This window comes from Panthera tigris, chromosome C1 (genome assembly GCF_018350195.1).
Source record: "Panthera tigris isolate Pti1 chromosome C1, P.tigris_Pti1_mat1.1, whole genome shotgun sequence".
Classification (NCBI taxonomy): domain Eukaryota; kingdom Metazoa; phylum Chordata; class Mammalia; order Carnivora; family Felidae; genus Panthera; species Panthera tigris.
In genome coordinates, this window is record NC_056667.1 from 146352325 (window position 1) to 146371169 (window position 18845).

The window sequence follows — 18845 nt, forward strand, 5'->3', positions numbered from 1 at the left end:
CTTTCTTAGGTCACCAGATGTAAGTCTCAATAAATTTATACTAACTCTGAGCTGGAAAGGGTCTCAGATCTCTTAAGGTATTGATTCTCAATCTTGCCGTGGCTGCGCATTAAAGTAACCTGGAACACTATTTTAGAATGCACACACCCAGAAAGCCTGATTTAATTGGTCTAGGAGGGAGAATTTGGGCATCAGTACCTTCCTTCCTTTCTTTCTTCCTTCCCTCCTTCCTTCCTTCCTTCCTTCCTTCCTTCCTTCCTTCCTTCCTTCCTTTCTTTTCTTTGTATTTCTTTTCTTTGTCTTTTTCTTTCTTTCTTTCTTTCTTTCTTTCTTTCTTTCTTTCTTTCCTTTGTATTTCTTCTTTCTTTCTTTCCTTCCTTCTTTCTTTTCTTTGTCTTTCTTTCTTTCTTTCTTTCTTATCAGTATATTTAAAAAGTTCCCAGGTCAGACCTGGGAGTAACTCAGTTGCTTGGTGGTTCCATATGTCTGTCCATCTCCAGGTGCCATCATGGCAAATATGGTCTGTCAAGTGCTCCTGGGTTCCTGCCTCACTATCCTGTCCCAGTCTCTCATGCACTTGAAGGTGCTCATCCACGTGGGATATAAGCCTCTTCTTCCAACAATAGAATGAAATATTTGGGGGCAGCAAGTATGTCAGTTTCCTGTCTGTTTTATCATGTTCAGCACATTGGGAGCATTGATGGGAAGCATGAGTTGTTCACAGACTCTAAGACTGTGTTCAGGAGTCCTTGGAACTGTGGTCTATGGTAAAGTTTTACAGGATTTAGGCCCTGGAAATGAACAGAAAGAAGTCACACCTTCCTTTGACCAAGTTATGAATGATACAACTCAGGAGAGATGACGGTTCGTTCTGCTGCTACCCTTATCATAAATCCCTTCCACATGACCAACTCTGAGATCTATGGTACAATTCATTGGCAGAGAATCCAAGTACTGTGGACTTTGTGACCCCATAGTAACCTTCTATTGTGAAGAGGGCATCCTAGGATTTTTTGTGGGTTTTATTCCTCAACTCCTAGGTGACATCATTTCCTTGTGGCTTTATAACTCACTGCTCTTTTACCTATGCACTAGACAGTGGGGTTTCTACCATGAACGAAATGAAGTTATTCCCAAGCTGTCATAGGACTTTTTACCAGTATGTTGAGCTACTCCTTTGTGCTTGTCTCTAATCTTGTGGCTGTCAACAACTGGGGGCTTTCTTGGATCCCCTCCTTACTCCCCAGTGTATATTTCTTGGATAGATAGCTAGTACATGCTACAAAAAGAGGGAAATATGAGCTGATGAAATAGCTTGTCTTTCCAGAAGGTCCCCTTTGGAAAGAGTTATTGTCGTGACTTGAGAATGTTAATTTGAAGCTGTGGGGCAGGGACAGTGATATTTCTATAGTTCCAGATGCAGATAATTATGGGAGATAACGTTGATTTCCCTCCCATGAGTGGTATTCTTTTTTAAATAATTATTTAATCTTGGAAAATAAAAATAAAAAGTTCCCAGGTCATTCTAATATGCAGCCAAGGTTGAGAAGTCCTGGGATAGACTTAGACATAGTTTGTTCTTATTCTACTGTCCTCCTATGGAAAGTCCCTCTGTATCTCTGAAAGGTGACTGTCAGCTTGTTTTAATTCCAGTGAGGAGAGGATCTTAGTCTGCTCAGGCTGTGATAATAAAACACTGTCGGCTGGTGGCTTAACAGAAGTTTATTTTCTCACAGGTCTGGGAACTGGGAAGTCCAAGATCAAGGTTCTAGCAGGGATCAGTTCCTGGTGAGAGCTCTCTTTCTGACTTGCAAATGGCTGCCTCCTTGCTGTGTCCCTTCCACGGAGAAAGGGGAACAAGCTCTCTGATGCCTCTTCTTATAAGGACACTAATCCTATTGGATCAGGGCTCCACCCTTATAACCTCATTTAAGCTTAATTGCTTCAATAAAGGCTCTCTCTGCAAATACAGTCACATTGGGGTTTGAGGTTTCCACATATGAATCTGGGGTCAGGGGAAACACATTCAGTCCTTATCAATGAGGTCACAGCTAATTAGGTTGTAAGGTGACTCAAGTTGTAGAAAGCTCTTCATATTAAGCACAAGCCTTTCTCTTCCTAAATTTTCCCTACCTCTTGGGTCTTAATTCTGCAGCAAGGGTTAAGAGAACAGGGAGGCATCTAAGACAAGAGCAACTATTTTTGCATGCATTACGGTCTCTGGAGCCTCAGGAGAATATTGTGAGCAAGATATCATTATCCCCAGTTTATAGATCAGAAGACTGATACCAGAGAGGATGAGTCATCTGCCTAAATTCATAAAGCTGATTAGTGGCAAAATGAGAATTCACACCCAAGCCTTTCTCCTTCCTAAGCCCGGCTCTTTCCAGCACTGTGCTGAAGTGATTTCTATACAACAGCCCCTAGGATATATGAAGGTAAAGTTGATTGACTCCTGAGAACATGCCTTGTTTGTCCAAATGCTGCTTGTGCTATTGCTTGTTTTTGCTTTTCTATTTCTCCCTTTCTCCCCTTTATTTCATCCATCTATTACCTACTCTTCATTCTAGCTCTGATTTACTTCTTTCACCTCATAATCTTATTTTTCCTCAATGTCTTTCCTGGAATTCCTTTCATTTTACAAACTGTAGTATGGATCAAACTTTAGCATGTGTAGGAATCATGCAGAAATATTCTGATACAGTAGGTGAAGTGGGGCCCAAAGGTGTGTACCATGGTTTGTCTATAATGTGTTTACAATTTTTTTATACCTGCTCTCCTTCCCCACCCCCATTTTTTTGCAATAGCCTTTCTCTTTCTTTTTTTAAGAAATGATTTTAGCCCACTCTGTGTGATTCTGGTGTCTGTCAGTCATGTGGTCCCATGTAATCTACCATAGGAATCGACACAGGAGTTAGAACAGCATGTCAGAATGTGTACACCATTTCTCTGGACACAGTGATTGGTCTGCTTGTCACTTAGCACCTGATCCATGAAGAGCCAATCAGAATCTTTTCTCAGGATTGCCATGGATGCAGGGAGAAAAAGAGTTCTTTTCCTTGATGTTGCTGACTGTTAGTGATGCTGATGGCCATCTTTGTTCTCACACAAATAGTCTACCTGGGAGTGAAGTGAACACAAAGGGAAGGAGAATGTAAAGGTTAAGAGTGAGAGGGACCAGTCTTGATGGCACTGCATCTAGATTTGCTGAAGGCTGTTTCTCCCTTAGGTTGCCCATTCCCTTGAGTCAATAAATACTGTTTGGTTTAAGCTTGTTACAGTTGGGTTTTACCTTCTTGCAACCACACTTAAGCTATAAAACATGTCCATTTTAGGCGTGCCTGGGTGGGTCAGTCAGTTAAGCATCTGACTTCAGCTCAGGTCATGATCTCATGGCTTGGGTGTTCCAGCCGTGCATCAGGCTCTCTTCTCTCAGTGTAGAGCCTGATTCGGATCCTCTGTCTTCCTATCTATGTGTGTTTGTGTCTCTCTCTACACTCCCCCACCCCCACTGCTTGTGTTCTCTCTCTCTCTCTCTCTCAAAAATAAACATTTTTTTAAATGTCCATTTTATCCAACACTGCAATCAATACCTGCTCACAAAATAGGCACAGAGAGATTTCTCACTGTACATTTACTTTCCTGGGTCTCCAAATTGGCTGAAATACCACAACTCTTGCTGGAAATTCATGCAGAAACTGCTTTGGAATCTGTCTTTGATTCCTGGTCTTCAGCAGATACCAAGATGGGAATAGTGGTTAAGAATCCAGGCTTCAGGTTGGGCAGAAGTGTGTTCAAATTATGGCTTTACAACTTGCTACTAAGCTGCAAATTCTCTGAGGCTCAATTTTTTTTTCCCCATTTGTAAAATGAGGGTAACATTATTTATGAAGCAATTATCACTTTGGTCTGATCCATTCCTCCTGCTCACTCTTTTTTCCCCCTATAACTGAACATGTACCTCTGGCCCATGGTGGGCATTGTCTCAGGGAGGGCCATCAATAGTACCTTTGTTCCAGCGGAGTCAAATTAAACTCTGCTTGGAATTCAAATTGTCAGTGAAAACCCACAGAAGTAGAAGGCAGTGTAGGTAGAGTCATCTGATGATAGGGCCACAGACGGAGAAGAGAACCGAGAGCTGCGGCTGAGTGCCTCAGAGTGTTGTCCTTTCTGTCTTTCCTAACCCTGTTTGTGCAGCTCTTCTGATTCATGAGCCAGTCCAGAGGCCTACTCATAAATCTGTTTTTGGTTATGTGGGATCCAACTAAAGAGCCTTAATGAATCACTCCACCTCAAAAGGTAGCTCTGAAGAGCAACTGGGTGGCTTAGTTGGTTAAGTGTCCACCTCTTGATTTTGGATCAGGTCATGATCTCATGGTTCATGAGATCGAGCCCCGGGTAGGGCTCCATGCTGACAGTGCAGAGCCTGTTTGGGACTCTTTCTTTCCCTCTCTCTCTGCCTCTCCCTTGCTTGCATGCGCACACATACACTCTCTCAAAATAAATAAACTCAAAAAATAAAGTTAGCTCTGAGAATTAAATAAAATAATACATGTGAGGTAATTCACTCAGTACTGGGGATATAATAAATGTTTAATAAATGTTTACTAGTATTCCAGCTTGACTTCCTGACCGGTGAATCCTACATGGTTAAATAAGTACCCAGAAGTCAGCTATGTGGAGTTTCCCATGTGAGAAGAAGTTTGACTCTGAACTGGAGACTATATATCAGTGTCTACTCTTATACCTTTGGGTAGGGTAAGAATTAGATGGAAAGATTCTGATTCAGAAGGTCAGGGGTGGGAAAGTCAAATTTGAAATTACCAATTATTTTCTCTATCCATGGTGTGTTAATTCATATGGTAGTTTTCTTCTGATTGGAAGATACATGAAACTCCCATTGTTTCTCAGTATTGGGTTCTAGAAGCAGATTGGTCTTTGAAAAGACAGAGCCCCACAAATTGATTTCATATGTATTACATGTTTTAAATCAGTCCCTTGGTAGTAGACTGAATAATGGACCTCAGAGATGCCAGTCCTAATTCCTGGAACCTGTAAATGTTAACTTATCAGGAAAAGGGGGTCTTTGCAAATGTGATTTAGTCAAGGATCTTAAGATAGAGAGATTAACCAGTATTATATGGGTGGGCCCAATTTGCTACAATGTCCTTATAAGAGAGAGGCAGATGGAATTTACACCCACACCCAGAAAAGAGGGGTATGTGAAGACAGGCAGAATCGGAGTGATGTGACCGCAAGCCAAGACATACCGACAGCCACCAGAAACTGGAAGAGTCAAGGAAGGGATTCTCTTGTAGAGCCTCCAGAGGGAGTGTGGCACTGCTGATGATTTGATTTTTGCTTAGTGAAACTGATTTTGGATTTCTGGCCTGCAGAACTGTGAGAGAATAAATTTCTGGTGTTTGAAGACACCAAATTTGTGATAATTTGTTACAGCAGCTGCAGGAAACAAATACACCATCTTAAATACATTTGTCAAATGTATTGAAAATCTGTCTAACCAAAAGCTATAAAAGACAGAAATTTTATTCTATTTATGTAAGTTATTTGGCACATTCTATCCTGCAAACTTACCAAAAAGCTGAGAAAAGTTGTTCTTATTCTTTTTCTGCACCCAAAGTGGGGCATGAACTCACAACCCCAAGATCAAGAGTCATATGCTCTACCGACTGAGCCAGCCAGGTGTTCCCAAGAAAAGTTGTTAATGCAAAGATTCAACTCCTTCTGTGGTATCATGTGCAGACCACCCCCAACTGAATGATTTTCTTTAACAGGCACACAGGTTGCTCTACTTCTGATGCAGTTTCCATTGCTCCTGGGTCTTAGTTGCAAAGCTCTTTGGCCCCTTCTGAAGAGAAGTAAAAGAATATGGCTGACCGCAGATAACAAGCCCTTTCCCCCTCACTTCTCCAGGAGCAAGAGACTGGTTCATTGCACAATGGCCTTCACATATCCCTCCTCTCCCCAAGGGATGAGGTCAAGTGAGGTCAAGCGTCTTGCGGGAAAATAAAGAACATTACTAAAGACTTCTTTCATTTCTCTCCTCTTATGGCAATGATCATTTTAATGTTTCTAATACTTTAAAAATATTGTACAAATATTTGTAAAAAATACAGAAGAATGTATAGTAAATAGTTCAAGTTCCTCTCTCCACAACTTCCCATTATACTCCCTTCCATATATTTAACCATGGTAAAATGTTTCCTTCCAGGAATTTCTTTAAATGCCTGTGTACTCCAATGGCATGTATGTGCCTGTATGTGTACTTGTACACATAGACACAGAGGCTTTTTGGTTTTTTGTTTTAATCTGATATCAATAATTGGAAAAGGCCAATTGCTGAATCAAAGCAACTCTGTTATGCCAAGATCAGGGCCATGGTTCAAAAATATAGAACACTGACACTCAAGCTGGAGACGTTTGGGTAGATGCTATTTAAGCTTTTGAACCCTTGACTTCTTTGAATCCTCCTGGTTCACAGAAGTGATCGCCCATCTCCATTAAAAGCCAGCACTCTTTCCTTCTTGAGGACCATTAAGATGTCTTTCCCTGCATGCAGAATGTGCCTTCCTCATGATCTGCCCCCATTTTTCTTTCTGGTCATTAGGCCTATATCATTAGGGTTAACTTTCAACATAACATAGTTGGGGGACATGCTGGGCCTGATAAGGAAGGAAAGAGACTTACCTAAAGGAGTTATACGACCTAATTATAATGTATTGGTAGTAGCTGAGGGAGTATTACAGAAACTGGATTCTGAGGCCACTCCATCACGCAGGCAGAACAGTTGGATAAAGGAGAGTTTACGGATTTGTGGACACTTCCCAAAATATAAGATTTAACAGCCTGTCAAAGATCTGAGGAGACAGTATGAACTCACCACTAGTATGGATGCTAGAAACATGGAAAAAAGGTGGCTCATGCTAGATGAAGGTGAAATGCCAAAATTGCTATGGTAGACAGTGGAGAAAGGGATTAAATGCCCAGGGAAATGGGCATGCTTAAATGGATATATATGTAAGGCTAAAAAGACACCAGATGATTATGTACCCTGGAAAGGACTAATGGGCACATCATTCCCAAGGTCATAAGTAATGCACTCACGGGAGGGGCAACAGCATCACTAAAAGGTTCAGTGAGGAAAGTCCTTGATAAGACAGGGTTAACATTAGGAAAGATTACAGAATTAGGAAAGTGGGAAAGTTACAGAATTAGGCTCAATAATAGCAATAGGGATGTTAGGACTCCAAAACAATACAGAGTAGGTAATGCCACTTAACTGCCAGAAGCAAGATGGATGTAATTTTCTTAATGAGTGGCAGAGTCATAGGGTACCTAAGGGGGCCTGATCTGCAGAAAAATAGAGATGGTTAATGGACACAGTATGCCTAGGGGCAAAGTAGATGGGCACCCAATAAGGGTACAACTCAGCTTATACGGTCGGAAGAAAAAGAGATGGATGGACACTAAATTGAGGGCAATTATATGCTTTGATGTCTTGCTATGATGCTGGACCTGAATTGTTTTTCAGGTGTAGAACCCATTGACTGAATAGTCACTTATAGTTAGTTATCACAAACATTTTGGAGACTGTGGGAAACAAAGGTCTCAGTTAATATAGATCTTCAGATACTCAAAGTATCATCATGGTTTTCCAGAATGGAGGCTTGTGGAGTTTCGACCAAGGTCCTGCTTACAGTGAAACTACTGGATCTACTGATCTGCCCAACAGTCATTTTCATGATCTCCAAATGTGTAATTGGGATTGACCTATGTCGTAGTTGGCATAACTCCAACTTTGTGTTCTTGGCCCTTGGGGTATGGGCTGTCATAATGGGGAATCCCTAGTAGAAGACTCTGAAAATATTTCTTCATCCCCCCAGTCCCATCTAAGAACCAAAACCAATATCACAACCCCAGATAGGGAGATGGCAAAAGTTAAGGCTATAACTTTTGTAGAAATGGGGGACTCTACCGTATCTCCATTTAATTTGACCACCTGGCCCCCAGAAGAAGTAAGATGGCTCTTGGAAAATGATAGTTTATGGCAAACTTAAATGAATTGTCTCCCTAATTGCAACCATGGTACTATGTATGATTAATATATTTGCTAGAATAAATTAACATTGTTTCAGGTACATGACACATGCCAATTAAGTTGGCAAATATACTCTTTTATACTCTGATTAAAAAATAGCATCAGAAACAGTTTGCATTTACATAGAGTAAATAATACATTTCTACAGTTTTTCCCAAAGCTATGTTAATTCTATGTTTTCTATAAGAATATAGGCCAAAATGATCTGGACCATCTGGGCATCTCAGAGAACTTCACATTGATCCATTATATCAATGATGTTATGCTAATTGGAGCTAATGAATAAGATTGGTTAGCATGCTGGAGGACTTAGTAAGACACATGCATTCCATGCAAGATGAACCCTATAAAGAATAAGAATCCTGACACATAAATAAAATGTTGTAGTCTTTTTTTTTTTTTAGAGAGAGAGGCAGAGGGGAGGGGTGGGCAGAGGGTGGGAGGGAGAGAATCCCAAGCAGGCTCCATGCTCAATGCAGAGCCCAATCCAGGGTTCAATCCCACGACACTGAGATCATGACCTTGAGCTGAAATCGAGTTGGACACTCAACCAACTGAACCACCCAGACACCCCAAAATTTTGTAGTCTTGAGGTCAGTGGTGTGCTAGGGCATACCTTCCAAAGTAAAAGACAAATCATTATACCTTGACCTCCCACTACTGAGTGGGAACTCCTATCCTTGATAGGTTGCTCTCAGTTCTAGAATCAGCATATTCCACACTAGAGAATACTTATCTAGCTCATATTCCAGGTGATGAGAAATGATGCCAGCCTTCAGTAGGTGCCAGCACAAAAAAGAGTTCTTCAGCAAATTCAAGCTGCAGTGCAAGCAGCCTTGCCACCTGAGCTGTAAGTCCCTGCAAGTCCCATGGTATTAGAGATAAGTGGTAGGAAAGATGAAATGTATCAGCACGGTTTATGGCAAGTCCCAGTGAGAGAATAACGGTGCAGATTCCCGAGATTCTGGCATAAACAACATTATATACTTAAAAGAAACAAAAACTTCTGGGGTGCTAATGGACATTGGTAGAGATGGAATGCCTGACCAGGAGACACTAAATGACCATGCTTCTAGAACCACCCATTCAGAGCTGGGTTCACGTAAGGTTGATAGAATCCTGTAGCAGTCTATTGTGAGATGAGCACGAGCTCAAGCACGCGAAGGACTAGAGAGCAAAAACAAGCTGCATGAGCAAGTAGCCCGTGACACTCACCACTGTGCGCCAGCACCTCTTCCTCACCTCACTTTGATCATACTGGGAATCTCTTATCCTCAGCTGACGGAAAAGCAAAATCTACAAGCTTGGTTTACAAATAGAAAAGCTTAGTATGCCAGTGCTTAAAAATGGAAGCAGCCACACTGCAGCCTCATTCGGAAGTGGCTTTGAAAGACACTAGTGAGGGAAAATCCTCCTGATGGGCAGGCGTTTGGGTGATGCACTTGTTTATCCACTTTGTGTGAAAGAAGTGGCTTGAGGTTGCAATATATCAGGACTCATGGGCAGATACACAGAAAAGAGTAAGATTTAAAGAATGGAGCAAGGAGGTGGATGAGCATAGTGGAAGAACAGAGTATGAAAATCTTTGCATTATATGTTAATGCCCTCCACAGCCACTATGACTATCCAAAAACTTATGGAATATTTTATCCCTGAGAAAGGATCCTATATAAAATTGTGTCAGAACACAGAGCCTATTTTACTACAAAAGAGATATGGAAGGGGCACCTGACTGGCTCAGTCTGTACAGCATATGACTCTTGATCCTCAGGTTGTGAGTTCGAGCCCCACGTTGGGCGTAGACATTACTTAATAAAGAGAAATTCTTTATTTAAAACTTTTTTCAAGTTTATTTATTTTGAGAGAGAGAGAGAGAGAGAGAGCAGGGAAGGGGCAGAGAGAGAGAGGGAGAGTGAGAATCCCAAGCAGGCTCTGTGCCATCAGCACAGAGCCCAATGTGGGGCTTGATCTCACAAATGACGAGATCATGACCTGAGCTGAAATAAAGACTCAGGTGCTTAACCAACTAAGCCACCCAAGCGACCCACAAAATTTTTTTTTTTAAAGGAGGTATGAGAGTGGGCTTATGACTGCCGGATCCACTGGTCATACCACATACCATTCTAATCAGAAGTGACCTACCTGATAGAGCCTTAAAATGATCTTCTGAGGACACGGTTGAAATGCTAGCTTAGAAGCAGCCCTTTGTAAGAAAAGGTATCCATCCTCCAGAAGACTGAATTAAAAAAAATTTACATGACACTGTATCCCCAAGTAAGATGAATGCATAGGTCCAGTAACTAAGGGATGGAAGTAGGAGAGACCTCAATTACTGTATCTCCTAATGATCCACTAGGGACTTTGTCCTTTTTGGCTCCATAATTGTACACTCTATAAGGTGAGAGGTCCTGGATTCCAAAGGAGGACACTTTTGCAAGGGGACTTAGCAAGCTTCCCATTGAAATATAGACTACAATTGCCACTACAAGTGCTACTAGGCACTTCAGATTCCTTGTGTCCAGGGACTGGCCAACAAAGAGAGGAGTTACCATCTTGGAGGGGGTAATGGGACCTTGGTCTTCAGGAGGCAGTAGAGGTGCTTTTACACAAGCGGTAAATATGTGTGGCATCCAGATAATACACTTGAGTGTGTTTTTGTACTCCTTTGCTCAATTGTAATGGTAAATAGACATGTCAGCAACCCTGGCCTCAAGAGGACATGGTGTCCTGAGACTAATAACACCCCTCAGGTGTGGGAGTCTGGGTAACACCAATAGATAAGTCACCAAAATCAGAAGTAGTGCTGAGGTAAGAGGAATCTAGAACGGATATTGGAGGAGAAAGATGATGAGTATCACAGTCCTAAGACCAGCTCTAGGCAGGAACTGTAATTTGTCCCATTAACCTTTCTCTTCTAAGTTTCTTTTGGGAAGAGAGGTACATTAGAATCCTGGAAGAATCACCCTTCATACATATATGTGTTGTCCTTGAAGAAATGTTTCCGAGTGGCACCGGGAGTGAATAGTAATGGATATGGACATGAGCTACAATGATCCCCTTCGTGAAAAGACTTGCTGTCCTGTTAGCTCCTTTCAGACTTGATCTCAGTTGCCTTGCTCAACACCACACCCTTTCCAGGGTATCTTATATCCAATGACTTGTCATGTGAGGGTTTAAAGGCCTAGCCATTTTGGGTTACTATGCAACAACTTTGATTAACTATATATATATTCCAGAGTTCCCAGTGCAGTTACTTAAGACTTTGCTAGAATTCCATTGTAGTTCAACTTCTGTCTCTGCTCAATCATACTTCCTTCCCCTTCTTTCCATGAATGTTGATTTTTTAACAGTTTTCCTTTGCATGAAACTTTATCTCAGAGTGTGCTCCTGGAGCTCAACCTATAATATCAGCCTTGATCCCTACTCTGAAGATGTGAGGAGGGTATCCTCAAAGTGGCACTAGTATGGAATGGGACAGAAGAACTACTGATCAAGGCAAGGAAAGCATATATAGGGAAGCAAGAACGACGGCAGAGTTTGAAGATTTACAATACTGGGGAATTAATCAAACAAATAAAAATGAATAAACTAATTCATTGATTGATTTTGTAAATAAAAGAGGAAGGGTTTTAAAAAAATTTCTAGATCAGAGAATTTTCCAGGTCAGGGAGAAAGGGTAGATAAATGAAGACAACATTCTTGATTCAAGATCTTGGACAAAGCTGCCTACTTCATGGTGTCATCTGCTTCTGGAGCCTGAGTATGCTCAGGAATTTCTCAACTTGTGGTCCCTCATAGATGGGGATGGCCTTCTGATGGTCATGGGGGTGATGATCTGGATCTAACTTGTGGCTAATGTGAATCCAAGAAGAGTTTTATTTTGATGACAGTGTACACGGTTAGCAGTACTTCCTCAGGCCTCTCCCAGTGAAGTGATAATGCTTTCTTCTAAAAACTTTGCTGTATACTCCATGTCCTGCGCCTAGAACTCAAGCCGCTGCAGCCCCGCACACATTCGCGTCTGAGACAAACTCCCCAGGGCCCCAGGTGGGTCCCAGCTGGCTCCCGCAGCTGCAGCAAAGTGGCAGGTGCTGCGCCCTGGGGAAGCGAAGCTCGAGGTCGTTCCAGCCCGGGGGTGCCCTCTGGGAGGCCTTCCTGCAGCTCCCCATGTCTGCGCCTCGGGCGACCCCTGGGACATACTCCACCGCAGCTGGCCAGGTGGACACTGAGGGGTCCTCTACCCCTCTGTCCTGGCCAAAAGCCAGGGGAGCTCCGGTCGAGCAAATCTGGAGGGGTCGTCAAACAAGTAAATATAAATTAAGACAGTGGAAGCCAGTTTTTTCACTGTTGGAGAAGTACAAACACAGAAAAGGAGAAAATAAGAATACATTCTTGAGCTTGGTGGGGGAGGCATTGGTGTGAACTCTTGGTTGTTAACATATAGATATAGATAAAGAAATAAAAAATAGATGCAACTGTATGTGTGTGTGCACGTGTGTGCGTGTAGCTGGCTGTGTCTACTGAGAAGGACTGAGCCCAGGGACATGCTGACTCTAAGGAGCATATTTAGTACCCAGATGTGTCTTTGTAATACTATTTTCTACTCAAGGAGCCAGGGCTCGTTGAAGAAGTGGCTGAGGCAGGAAAAGAACAAGATGATCATAAAACATCCTATTGTTCTAGAAGCACGTTTGTTAAGAATTGTGAAGGGCTGGAGAGTTTACTCTATTTGCAGATTAACAGGTTAGCCTGCCATAGTTTCACTGATGCCCACAGAAGACAGGAAACTCAGGCGTCAGGTATAAAGAACTTTCTTGGTTCTGGCACAGCAAGGAGCTTCATGTTTGTGTCAGTGCTCTTGCCCCTCAACCCCTGTGGGGCACAGCACCGAGCACATGCACATGCAGTGAGTCAGGCATGGCTGAGGATGCCTGAACTTAGGGATCCTGTACACTGTCACTATTTTCAGGAAGCCTGCTCTAAACCCCCCAGTTTGGCCTAAATGCTCTTCTTCTGAATGGCCATCACACCGTGTAATTGCCTCCATCTCAGTACTTATTCAGAGGTAATCAAATAGACTGTAAACTAGTTGATTTGGGGGATTGTGTATCACTAATCTTTGTACTCCTTGTGTTAAGTCCAGTACCAGAAACATAGGAGTTACTCATTTAATGATTTTTGAATGCATTTGAATTGAACTGAACCAATAAAGAAATCACAGTTGGTGTGAAGTTACCAACTGGTGTTAAGTTATCTGGCCTATCCAGTCCTTATGACCAGGAACGGGTGGTGATCGTGTTAGGGAGGTTTAAAAAGGGCATGGTTAACACATTGCCCACCAGTTAGGGACTAACTACATAAACATGGCACATTCATGCTATGGAATACTCCGCAGTAATTTAAAAACAGAGATGGCTCTATATGTATACTGAAGCAGAAATAAAAATCTACAAAATGTATTAAGATTTGTAAAAGAACATTGAGATTGAGGGTAATATATAAAATAAGTATGACTATACCTATATTTGCTAGTCTGTGCATGTGCATACTTATGTGGGCATATGTATATATGTGTGTGTTTATTTATTTATGTGACAGACTCTGATGTTTTCCCACCCATTGGCCTTTCTACCTTCTTTCTTGCTGTAATATGTGTTATCCCAGGGCATGAATTATATATGATTGGTTTAAACCATCATGGAAATTCCATTTCTCTTTGATTATAATTGGTCTAGAGGCATGTCATCAAGTTCTGCTCTGTTGAGAACTTGAGGAAAAGACCAGCTTCTTAGGTAAGAGAAAGGCATGAAAAGAAAGTCTTCTTTTAACCACTCCTCCTCCCTTCCTGTTTAGGTATTTTGTGAGATCTATGCTTGGAGTTCCAGCAGCCACTCTATGACCACAATGGGAGACTTGGTTGACATGCGGAGGACAGCCCGGAAGAAAGATAGGAAAAGCCCTAGACCCTTGACTTCACCATGAGCTTCCAGACCAACTAGGGATCACCTACTTCCAGATTGCTCCCAGTTGAAGAAGAATTGTCCTAATGGTTGTCGCTATTGGTTGAGTTTTCTGTCCTGTGCAGCCAAAATTTTTCCATTTTCTATGTGCTATTATTATTTCACAGCATACTATTTGAGCATTCCCCTTTACATTCTTAATTACAAAATGTACTATATATATATTATATATATATATAATATATATATATATAATATATATATAATATAATATTCTTGTTCTCTTCAATTTCCTACCTTTTTGCCTTGTATTTCACCCCTATATCCTGCATAAGTTTTCTTTAGTTTTGGACCACCTCCACAAGCAAAACAAGAAAAGAGTCCACACTGTCAAAGACCTGTTGGATTCCCAGTAGAACCAGACCCATCTCTGTTTCTCTTTACCATCCACATAAATTTTCAGATAGCTTTATGGGTTCAATTAATACCTGGGATTTTATAACCCTCTTGTGGATATTTATAAAGCACAAATAGGGGCACCTGGGTGGCTCAGTTGGTTAAGCGTCCAACTTCAGCTCTGGTCACGGTCTCACAGTTGGTGAATTTGAGCCCTACATCAGGCTCTGTGCTGACAGTTCAGAGCCTAGAGCCTGCTTCAGATTCTGTGTCTCCCTCTCTCTCTTCCCCTCCTCTGTCTCTCTCTCTCAAAAATAAATAAACATAAAAAATGTATAAAGCACAAATAATCACAGATATAAAGCTATGATAAACTGAATTATGGTGACTTTCAGACATTTGCCCAAGACTTAGGTGAGTCCAAGGGTCACATTGTATTTGAAATCTCTCATCGGATTCTGATAATTTGCTTACATAAAATTTATCTGGTAGTGCCATAGGGAAAGATCTCAACATGAAGGAAGAAACCTTCACGTACCAAGCACAAGAGATGGGGGGGTGGGTGACTGAGTTGGATGACGGCAGAGTCATAGGAGGACCCAGCATAATTGGCTAATGAGGACATTTTAAAGTCATAATAAAGGTGAACATTGACTCCCTTCATAAATACTCTGCTATATGAAAGAAGTTTGGCTAGAACTTCAGGGAGCTGAGTCTCCACCTTGTCAATTAATATTTGACACTTACAAAGTGGGGTAACGGGATTGTTACCTTGAGGCTCCAAGGCAACTATGCATGTGAAATTACTTAGGAAAAGAAGATTCAGTGGAAGATGTTCATATGGAAGCATAAGCCACTTTTTTTTTAATTATTAAGCTCAAAGAAGGAGATAGATTTTCCTGACCATACACAGATATTCTCATTCCCACCCCCCTTTTTTTCCAACATGTAAAACATACAGTAGTAGATTAAAACTTATTTGGCCTCAGGAGTCAGAAAATTTGGATTTACATTTTAGCTGTTAACACTTGCTCACTTTTGTTTTTTGTTTTTTGTTTTTTGTTTTTTTTTTTTAGTATGAAATTTATTGTCAAATTGGTTTCCATACAACACCCAGTGCCCATCCCAACAGGTGCCCTCCTCAATACCCATCACCCACCCTCCCCTCCCTCCCACCCCCCGTCAACCCTCAGTTTATTCTCAGTTTTTAAAATTCTCTTATGGTTTGCCTCCCTTCCTCTCTAACTCTTTTTTTTCCTCCCCCCCACCCCCATGGTCTTCTGTTAAGTTTCTCAGGATCCACATAAGAGTGAAAACATATGGTATCTGTCTTTCTCTGTATGACTTATTTCACTTAGCATAACACTCTCCAGTTCCATCCACGTTGCTACAAAAGGCCATATTTCATTCTTTCTCATTGCCAAGTCATATCCCATTGCGTATATGGAAACCACAATTTCTTTATCCATTCATCAGTTGATGGACACTTAGGCTCTTTCCATAATTTGGCTATTGTTGAAAGTGCTGCTATAAACATTGGGGTACACATGCCCCTATGCATCAGCACTCCTGTATCCCTTGGGTAAATTCCTAGCAGTGCTATTGCTGGGTCACAGGGCAGACCAATTTTTAATTTTTTGAGGACGCTCCACAGTTTTCCAGAGCGGCTGAACCACTTTGCATTCCCACCAACAGTGCAGGAGGGTTCCCATTTCTCCACATCCTCTGCAGCATCTATAGTCTCCTGATTTGTTCATTTTAGCCACTCTTACTGGCCTGAGGTGATATCTCAGTGTGGTTTTGATTTGTAGTTCCCTGATGAGGAGCGACGTTGAGCATCTTTTCATGTGCCTGTTGACCATCTGGATGTCTTCTTTAGAGAAGTGTCTATTCATGTTTTCTGCCAATTTCTTTACTGGATTATTTGTTTTTCGGGTGTGGAGTTTGGTGAGTTCTTTATAGATTTTGGATACTAGCCCCTTGTCCGATATGTCATTTGCAAATATCTTTTCCCATTCTGTTGGTTGCTTTTTAGTTTCGTTGATTGTTTCCTTTGCAGTGCAGAAGCTTTTTATCTTCATGAGGTCCCAATAGTTCATTTTTGCTTTTAATTCCCTTGCCTTTGGAGATGTGTCAAGTAAGAAATTGCTGTGACTGAGGTCAGAGAGGTTTTTTTCTGTTTTCTCCTCTAGGGTTTTGATGGTTTCCTGTCTCACATTCAGGTCCTTTATCCGTTTTTAGTTTATTTTTGTGAATGGTGTAAGAAAGTGGTCTAGTTTCATCCTTCTGCATGTTGCTGTCCAGTTCTCCCAGCACCATTTGTTAAAGAGACTGTCTTTTTTCCATTGGATATTCTTTCCTGCTTTGTCAAAGATTAGTTGGCCATACTTCTGTGGGTCCTTCTTTTGGTCTATGTGTCTGTTTTTGTGCCAACACTTGCTCACTTTTTCATGATCTTAGACAAGTTACACTTCCGTCAATCTTTCACTATATGTAAGTCCCTCTTACTTGTGCTCTTCCCTTCAAAGGAAAGATGTCACACCTCTGTAGAAATAAATCCAAACTTTTGGAAAGATGATTTCACAACCCTCCCCCAGGAGACACCAGGAATGGGGGCAGTTTGTAGAGAGGCATGAACTTCTAAGTAATCTGAGTGAAACAGCCATAGCATATAAACTCAGATGCTTAAAATCTATTGGCAGAGAAGTCCTGGGGAGGGTCAACTTTTCCAGACAACCAGGAGTTTTATTTGTCTGCAGACATTTTCTTAACATCTTTGTAAAAACAAATTAAATACTATTAACAATTTCTTAAAGATATGGAATTATTAAAACCAGTGACCCTTTCTTTTAGGTGCACAGTATAATGATTCAACAATTCTATACATTACTAAGTGCTTATAACTACAAGTCCCCCTTCACCTGTTTCACCCATCCCCACACCTCCCATCTAGGAACCACTAATTTGTTCTCTATAGTTAAATCTATTGTTTTGTTTGTCTCTTTTTCCTTTGTTTGTTTTATTTCTTAAATTCCACATATGAGTAAATCATATGGTATTGGTCTTTCTCTGACTGACTTATTTCACTTAGCATTATACTCTAGATCCATCCAGGCTGTCTCAAATGGTATGATATCATCCTTTCTCCATACTGTTTTCCACAATGGCTGAACCAGTTTGCATTCCCATCAACAGTGCATGAGGATCCTTTTTTCTCCATGTCCTTGTCACCACTTGTTATTTCTTGTCTTTTTGATTTTAGGTATTCTGACAGGTATGAGATGGTATCTCATTGCAGTTTTAATTAGCATTTCCCTGATGATGAATGATGTTGAGCATCTTTTCATGTGTCTATTGGCAATATGGATGTCTTCCTTGGGAAAATGTTTATACCTGTCCTCTGCCCATTTTAAATTGAATTATTTGTTTTTTGCTTTTTTTTTTGGTATTGAGTTGCATAAATTCTGTGTATATTTGGATATTAACCCCTTATTGGATATATCACTTGCAAATATCTTCTGCTATTCAGTAAGTTGCTTTTTTATTTTGCTCCTGGTTTCCTTTGCTGTGAAAAAGCTTTTTTTTATTTAATTTTTTTAATGTTTATTTATTTTTGACAGAGGGAGAGACAGAGCATGAACAGGGGAGGGGCAGAGAGAGAGGGAGACACAGAATCCGAAGCAGGCTCCAGGCTCTGAGCTGTCAGCACAGAGTCCAACACAGGGCTCGACCTCACAAACTGCGAGATCATGACCTGAGCCGAAGTCGGACACTCAACTGACTGAGCCCCCTGGGCACCCCTGAAAAAGCTTTTTACTTTGGTGTAGTCCCAATAGTTTAATTTTGCTTTTGTTTCCCTTCCCAGGGAAGACTTATTTTGTAGTGTTATTATCTGGTGTTAGTATCAGGGTAATGCTGCCCTTATAGAATGAATTTGGAATCTTTCCTCCTTTTATTTTTTAGAATAGTTTGAGAAGAAAAGGTATTAACTCTTTTTTTTTTCTTTGCAAGAATGAGAGAGCATGAGCTGGAGAGGGACACAGAGGGAGAGGGAGAGAGAGAGAATGTTAAACAGGCTCCACACCCAACATGGAGCCTGATCTGGGGCTTGATCTCATAACTGTGAGATCATGACCTGAGCTGAAATCAAGAGTCAGATGCTTAACCAACTGAGCCACCCAGGTATCCTGATATTAACTCTTCTTTAAATGTTTGGTAGAATTCACCTATGCAGTCATCTGTTCCTGGACTTAGGCTTGTTCTGAGTTTTTTGATTACTGATTAAACTTGATGGCTAGTAATCAGTCTGTTCAAATTTTCTATTTCTTTCTTGTTTCAGGAATATAACCATATATGAACAGACATTTCTC

The 18845-nt window shown here is 41.2% G+C and overlaps 1 pseudogene; it reads left to right on the forward strand.

Moving 5' to 3' along the window:
- The first annotated feature begins 508 nt into the window (after positions 1–508).
- On the forward strand, positions 509–1378 carry LOC122230418 (annotated as a pseudogene).
- Positions 1379–18845: the final 17467 nt, after the last annotated feature.